The 7,506-nt window shown below is 43.0% G+C and overlaps 1 non-coding gene across 1 annotated transcript; it reads left to right on the top strand.

The window, feature by feature from the left end:
* Positions 1-6,793: 6,793 nt before the first annotated feature.
* On the top strand, positions 6,794-6,885 carry trnar-ucu (transfer RNA arginine (anticodon UCU)). The gene is given in 2 exon segments: positions 6,794-6,830; positions 6,850-6,885. It is a non-coding gene; the product is annotated as a tRNA-Arg (tRNA).
* The last annotated feature ends 621 nt before the right edge of the window (positions 6,886-7,506 follow it).

Raw genomic sequence — 7,506 nt, forward strand, 5'->3', positions numbered from 1 at the left:
GCGCAAAATACTGAGGCATGGGATGAGGAGGATGTCGTGCTTTGGATCAGAAATTAGCCAGCTGAAAGAAGACAGAGTGTGTTACGTGATGGCAAAACATCATCCTGGAATTCTGTTGATTGTGGTGTATTGCAACGATCTGTTTTGGGTTCACTGTTTTTTGTCATTTTTTGTAAACGACCTGGATGGGGTGGAGAAGGATGGGTTAGTAAACACGACGTTCGGTACAGTTGTGCATAGTGCTGAAGGATATTGCAGGTAACATTGGGACACAGGTATGCAGCAGAACTTTGCTCAGAGTAGGGAAATGGAATTTAATGCAGAAAAGTGTGAGAAAGAACATGTCATTAAAAATATCACAGAATATAAAGATCGATAGCAGAGGTTTCTATTAAAACATAAAATGAAAAAGAGAGGCAAAAGTAAACGTTGACCCTCTCGTGGATAAGAAGGGACATTTACTATGGGATATGCGGAAATAGCTATGGTATTGATCGGGCATTTGCATCGGTTTTCAGAGTGGCGGATATTAATAACTTTCCAGTAATTGACAAAGAGATGAAGTTTGTTGACGACCTGGCAACAGTCATTATAACAGAAGAACTAGTGTTGAAGCTAATATTGCAAAGGATGGTTACGTCTCCAGGATCTGATGGAATGCATCGCAGGTTACTAAACACAATGGTATGTTAGAAAAGAACTGTGTTTGCGGTATTTTTACAAAATTCGTTGATCTCTGGGGTAGTCCCAGCAGATTGGAAAACACAAATCTGACGTCACTCTTTTTAAAGTGAGGCAGACAAAATACGAGGAATTAGATCAGATTACTTTCAATATCAAAGCAGGCCCTTCGGCCCAACAAGTCCACACCGACCACCAAAGTGCAACCCACCCAGACCCATTCTCCAACATGATAGACCAATTTGTTTAACGTCTGTAGTGCAGAAATATCTTGAGTCTATTATCCAGGAAGAAATAGCGGGGCATCTCGGTAGAAATTTGACAGATGTCGCCTGGGTTAATGAAGAGCAGGTCATTCCAGCAAAATCTTTTCTAATTCTATGATGGCATTACGAGCATGGTGTACAACGGGACCCAATGAATTGATGTACTTAGATTTTCAAAATGGCCTCGACAAGGTGCTGTTCAAGGGCTGACAGCAAACGGATGCATGCTGTTAAGGGTAAAGTATGAGCATGAATTGAGGATTGTTTCTCAACAGGAAGCGCAGAGCATGGATAAATGAGTGCTATATTATTCAGCATCAACGATGTTCCTCAGGGATTGGTTCTGGGACCGCAATTACTTACAATTTATATGGATGATTTGGATTTTGGAGTCATGCACATCGTGTCAATGTCTGCAATTGACACAAAGGTGAGTAGCAGAGCAAAGTGTGTTGAGGACTGTGAAAATCTGTAGAGGAACATTGAAATATTGGGTTAATGGGAAATATTCTGGCAGATGGAATTCCGGATTTGAAGCTGTTCGCTGATGACAGGAGACTATGTGGAATAGGCTTCTTTCGAAAATTCAGAAGAATGAGGCCGGATCTTATGGAAACATATAAGATTATGAAGGTCATGTGTGAGATAGAAGTCGAGAGCATGCTTCTATTAGCAGATGAAACTAGGGCAAGAGGGCACAGCCTCCAGATTAGAACGAGATATAGGACTGAATTGAGAAGGAATTTCTTCAACAAGAGGTTTGTTCCTCGATGGAATGCTTGCCCAACAATGTAGTTGATGCTACATCAATCAATATTTTTTAAGCTAGGGCTGTTTTTTTTAATAATAAAGGAAGTAAAGATTACCTTCAGAGTTTGGTTAAGTGGATGTGTGTCCATGGAAAGATCAGGCATGAGCTGAATGAATGGCGAATCAGTCTTTAAGGTCTGTACAGCAAAGCCTTGCTCCTCGTTCTCATGTTCTATGAATGTATGTGTCACATATTCCGCGATTTCAGGGAAAGCTTCCATGGAGCTGTTGGGGGAGGTGTTGAGAGTGAAGCTGCAGTGCACCACGATGCCCCGGAGGGAATGGTTGCTGGGGAAGGCGGACAAGGGCGGGGAGGGGGATATATATTTGGTAATAGCATTTCGCTGGAGGTGGTGGAATGAGGAAAATATTTCGTTGATCGCTTGGAGTACCAGAGTGCTAAAGGCTCCAGACCAATTTCTGAAAAATAATGGGATGAAAATGGATCGTTACTTCATGATGGACGTTTGCAAGATGGGTCCAAAGTCCTTCATTGGTGCAGTGAAAGTCACAATGTCTTTGAGAAGCTAACTTTAGCAGCCATATATCATTGTGGCCACAAGAGCAGGTCATAGTCAGAGATTTTCTTGACTCCTAAAGCCTGTCTAACACATAGCCTGCAATTAAACGCCACCGATGATTTGTCACTGGCAGACTCCATTAACAGCTATTCACTCTCAGAGCGAGAGCGTTATTCACCTCATTGACCAAATGTTCTTCTTTCTTTTCTTCTTTCCCTACCAACTGTTTACTACTTTACAATACAGTATGAGACATGATGGGATAGTTCCTTTTCGCCTGGATGATTGCAGTGTGAAAGAAACAATGCACAGGAGAAGCACAACATATTAGACAGCATCTGAGTAGCAAGAGATATTTAAATCCCAACCTTCTTGAGGATTCCTTCCTGCAGTTGTAACAATATTGAAAAGCTTAACACTGTCCAGAACAGAGCAGCTGAATTGAGCAGCAACACGTAACTAATAAAACATCGACAAACATCCATTCACCATAACCAAATGCTCAGACATGCAATCTGCATCATACACTGGATGCACTGCAGATATTCATCAAGACTCCATCAAAAGTACATTACAAACTCACAACTGCATGCATCTAAAAGGAAAAGGGCACTAGACAGATAGGAAAGACCTACAACCCACTAACCATTATGATCTGGAAATATATTGCCATTACTCCAGAATCACTGGGTCAAAATTGTGGATTTCACTTACCTATAATTTGGATCTTCCGACAGCACACAGAAACGAGGGTTCAAGATGGAAGCTCATCATCACCTTATCCAGTCAAATCAGGAATGAACAATAAATGCTGACCTGTTCTGGAATACCCACATCCGACGAAGAATGAAAATCATATGCTTTGGTGTTCTGAGGATTCTCCCTTACTGAGATATTTCTGGATTTATTAGAGTGGATGAGGATTTGCTGTTGGGAAACTGAAACGAAGCATTACATCAGAATTTGAAGGAGCTGTTTTGTTCCATGTAGCCTGACCTTACCGGCCTTTGAAAGGGAGAGCAGAAAGCTAAATTCACAGTGGGGTGAAAGTATTCACTATCTGAATTATCGAGGCATAATTGGAGGGACGCTGGAGAGAAACTGTGAAAATGTGATGACGATTCAATTACTTGTCTGCCCTGAAGATTCATCAGAGCAACCACACCGGGGGAAAGCCATTCAACTGTTCTGAGTGTGGAAAGGGAGTTGCTCAGTTCTCTAAATTGCTGACTCGCCAGTGGGTTTACACGGACAAGAAACCATTTAATGGCCCAGCGTATGAAAAAGGCATTAAAAGGCCTCACGAACTGCTGTACGATCAACGTATTCACGCTGACGAGAAACCATTCAAGTGCTCTCTCAGAGGGAATGGGTTCTGGACGTCATTTGATCTTACTTTACATCTGCGAACTCAGTGGAGAGAGGCCGTTCGCCTGTTCTGAGAATGGGAAAGGATTCTTTCAGTCATTCAGTCTGCTGAGGCACCAGTGAGTTCACAAAGTGGAGAGACCATTCGTCTGCAGAGATTTGAAATAATTAATTGATTCTGGCAATCTGCTGAAATACAAGCGAGTTCATACTGGAAAGAGACCATTCACCTGAATGTGTACGATTTGCCTTTGAGTGGAAAAGTGAACCAGAATTGACTTTCTGGGTGTACTGGTACACTAAAGAAGGCAATTGCTAAATCCAAAGTAGACAACCATTTACTGTCCGGTGGAATTTGAGCTAATATAGTACAAGGATTAGGAACATTTGGGGCGGGCGGAACAACAGCATAATTGACTACGTGCAGGTCTTGAACAAACCTCCATTTCCCCGATTCACCTGGAATGTTTGCCTTTTTGACTGGAAAAATGGGGGCTCTCACCGGTGATTATTCACAGGGAATTATCACTTCACCCTTCAGGAGGGATTCAAAGACTGGAATAATTCCTTTTCCAACCTCAGGTTTGAACGAGTCTTATGTTCTGCAAGGACGATACTGAGACTTCGGGATTATTCTTTTGGTTTCACAGCTTCGTATGAACCTCACATCACGTTTGCCTTTTGCCTTGCACTCAGTAGGGAGCCTTCTTAATCTTGGGGGCAGGGATCTACCACAGCTCTACGCTAGGCTACCCTCTTGGCGGGGGTTTCCTGGACTGCCCTATCTGCCTCAGTTAGCCAATTTAGTTTCTCCATATATGTCCTTATATCTGCATTGAAGCAGATATGCACATCGTCCCTGAAGACACAAGCTTTCGTTTTTTTGTGCGAGTAGTACCCATGGTCCCAAATCCTGCCACCTGTCACTGGATCTGTTCGCCAATGGTATTTGAGGAAAGGAGCGTTCCACATCAAAAAGATACGGTCTACTTGCCGTCACAGATATTTTGGATAAGTTTACATTGACTGCACATCTGTGATCGTTCTAATAAAATTCGCACAATAGTAATTGACCAGGTTCAAACATTCTCCTAAACCAATCCTTCTCATATGATTTTTAAAGTCCATGAGGCGTATGCGTGCTGAGCAGTGCCTCATATCTCCAGCATGTAAATGGGTGTTTTTGGGATTAACATGGTTACTTGCTACCTGGGCGAGCGAATCGCTCACTGAACTTATGGCTCTCTGGGTAATCATCACACATAGCCATGCATCAGGGGTCGTGAGTTGGATTTTACAGCCTTCGCTGGTAAATCTTCTTTTTGTATTACCTGCAAGCCTGTCGGGGTACTGCGCTAATCCGATCCCAGCCTCACTATGAGATCGCCAGCCATCAGATTTAAAGACAGAATTCCGAGAAATGAAATGAGAATTGGAATGTTTCACCATTACTGGTTTCACACAAGAGGGGTGCAGTTAATCTCTCTCATGTCACGAATCCTGATGCATCCATTGCGTCGACTCTCTCAACTGCCTAGATTTAAGGACTGAATATGTTGCCCCTGTATCTAACAAAAAGGTAACTGGTGCACCTTCCACATATAATACATTTTCCCTTGATAATAGAATTCGCTTCTTCTTATCCACACCTCAGTGTCAGGGACCTGAAACATTCGAGTTCCTTTCCAGATACGGAGTTGTTTTTTTTCCCATTCCTTGTCTGGTGATATGGTACTTTACTGGCCTTGTAAGTCTGCTAATAGTTCGGTTTAACTTTACTTTTTTTTCTTTCTGTCTGCAATACTTGCCTCTGCAAAGTCAGGTTCTTACTTCTTTGTTTCCCTGTAGTTTTATTGGTTTCGAAATAAATGCTAATTTTCCATTACAATGGGCATCACATTATTTTTACAGGTCGCGGCTACAGCGAGGGCCAAAGTGCCTGCACTGCATTGTAACGCTCTATGTTGTAAGGTACATTTCCTGCTGGTTTCTGATATCTCTCCTCACTGTGGAAGCTTCCAGTCACATCCTCCAGAGATTTGTCTGCATTTCGTTCAATAGAGGCAACTGTATTTCCTGCTCAGAATGTGATCTCTCTGCAATGGAGAGAGGAAGACAGAGTCGGTGACAAAACTGAGACCACTTGCATTCTGTCCAGAATCAACAAAAACTATCCGGATCTTCCAGTCTCCTGTAACTTCACATTGCACTGTTTTCCCACCTTTCAGGCTCTTTGCCTGTATTCCTGAAGAAGGGCTGTTGCCCGAAACGTCGATTTTACTGCTCCTCGGATGGTGCCTGAATTACTGTACAATTCTAGCCCCACTCTAATCTAGACACTGTGTTCCCAGGCCACTATTCCGGTCTCTGGTTTGCTGCAATGCTCCTTCAAGGAATAACACAAGCTTGAAGACCTGCAACTCATTTTCTACAGACAGACCATGCAAATTTTAGGACCCAACATCGAGTTCAATCATTTTAGAACCCGCCGCCCTCTTCCACATTCTTCACCCAACCTTCCATCCCATCAGTTCCGAAGACAGATCATTGGACTCGAAATGTTAACTTTCCTTTCTCATGAGATATGGACACGAGCTGCTGATTTTGTTCAGACCTTTTGCCTTTACTTCAGGGAACTTTGCTTGTCCGTTGTAATCGCCAGTCTGCTGGAAGCTTCTGATTGCAGGATGAGATATTCAGAGGAGATGACAGGAATGGCAAGGGCTGGACCATTCCCATTGTGAAGGTAGACGTACTAGGTTGGAAGATGTTTATCGAAGGGCAGAGATAGCTCTTTGAGTAACCGATTAACTTTATGAAGAGGATATATATGTATGAGAGTGATCAGCCTGTATTTGGAAGGAATAGAGTGACATAAATGAAATACAGGAGACGAGATGTTTTGAGGAGAATTTGGGAGAATGCTTTCACCATTGGTTATCTGGAAATCATTATCTGAGCACGTGGTAAAGCTACGTGTCATGACAACGTTCTAGCAGTCTGTAGCCGAACCCTTTAAGAGCCAGAGCACACGTGGATAAGGAACAGATACTGGAACGTGTGACCAGGACTGACAGACGTGAGATGGGTGTCCTGAACGCAATGGGTCAAAGAGAAATTTGTGTGCTTAAAGGCACTGCCGGGCGCGGCTCTGTGGCGCAATGGATAGCGCGTTGGACTTCTATGTCACTGCTCAGGTTGCAATTCAAAGGTTGTGGGTTCGAGTCCCATCAGAGTCGAATTTTGTTCTATGGTTTGGAAGGCGGTCAGAGCAGACTCGGCTGCTCATCTGCAAAACCAACAATATTCGTGCAGAAAAACAAGTGTCTTGAAACGGAACATTTTCCTCTCACAAGTTTAAATTTTCGATGTCTATTTATGATAGAGACCAATAAACATCTGTTAGTCAGTACACAACACGATGATGTGTGTAGTCTGGAAAAAGACACAAAATTGTTGTGTCAGCCATGATGATATTGAATCATGGAGCGGGACGAGATCAGTGTTAACAATGGGCTCCTTTGTGTCTGTGCCATTTCTGGTCCAGATTTTTAAACAACCACAATAAGGACAATATGAATTAAACGCCACGAAATATTTTGGTCTCACCTCCACATCCCTTCCCTTCCAGCTGGAATAGACAGCTCTTGTTTCAGCTTTAGATCAGACAGCGGAGGGTTCTGACACGTTCTCCTACAGGCTGAATGTTGCTTCACATGGGTTTCAAAGTGGATACATGGAGCAAGCAATTGCATGGATTCAGGGGATTCAGGGCAGATTTCCCCTTTGCTGGGCTGGAATTCTGGCCAAGGTAATGAACGTGAATTTCTGACATTTTGAATCTTACTCTGGATTCTTGT

The sequence above is a fragment of the Hemiscyllium ocellatum genome, unplaced genomic scaffold, assembly GCF_020745735.1.
Source record: "Hemiscyllium ocellatum isolate sHemOce1 unplaced genomic scaffold, sHemOce1.pat.X.cur. scaffold_410_pat_ctg1, whole genome shotgun sequence".
NCBI classification, from domain to species: domain Eukaryota; kingdom Metazoa; phylum Chordata; class Chondrichthyes; order Orectolobiformes; family Hemiscylliidae; genus Hemiscyllium; species Hemiscyllium ocellatum.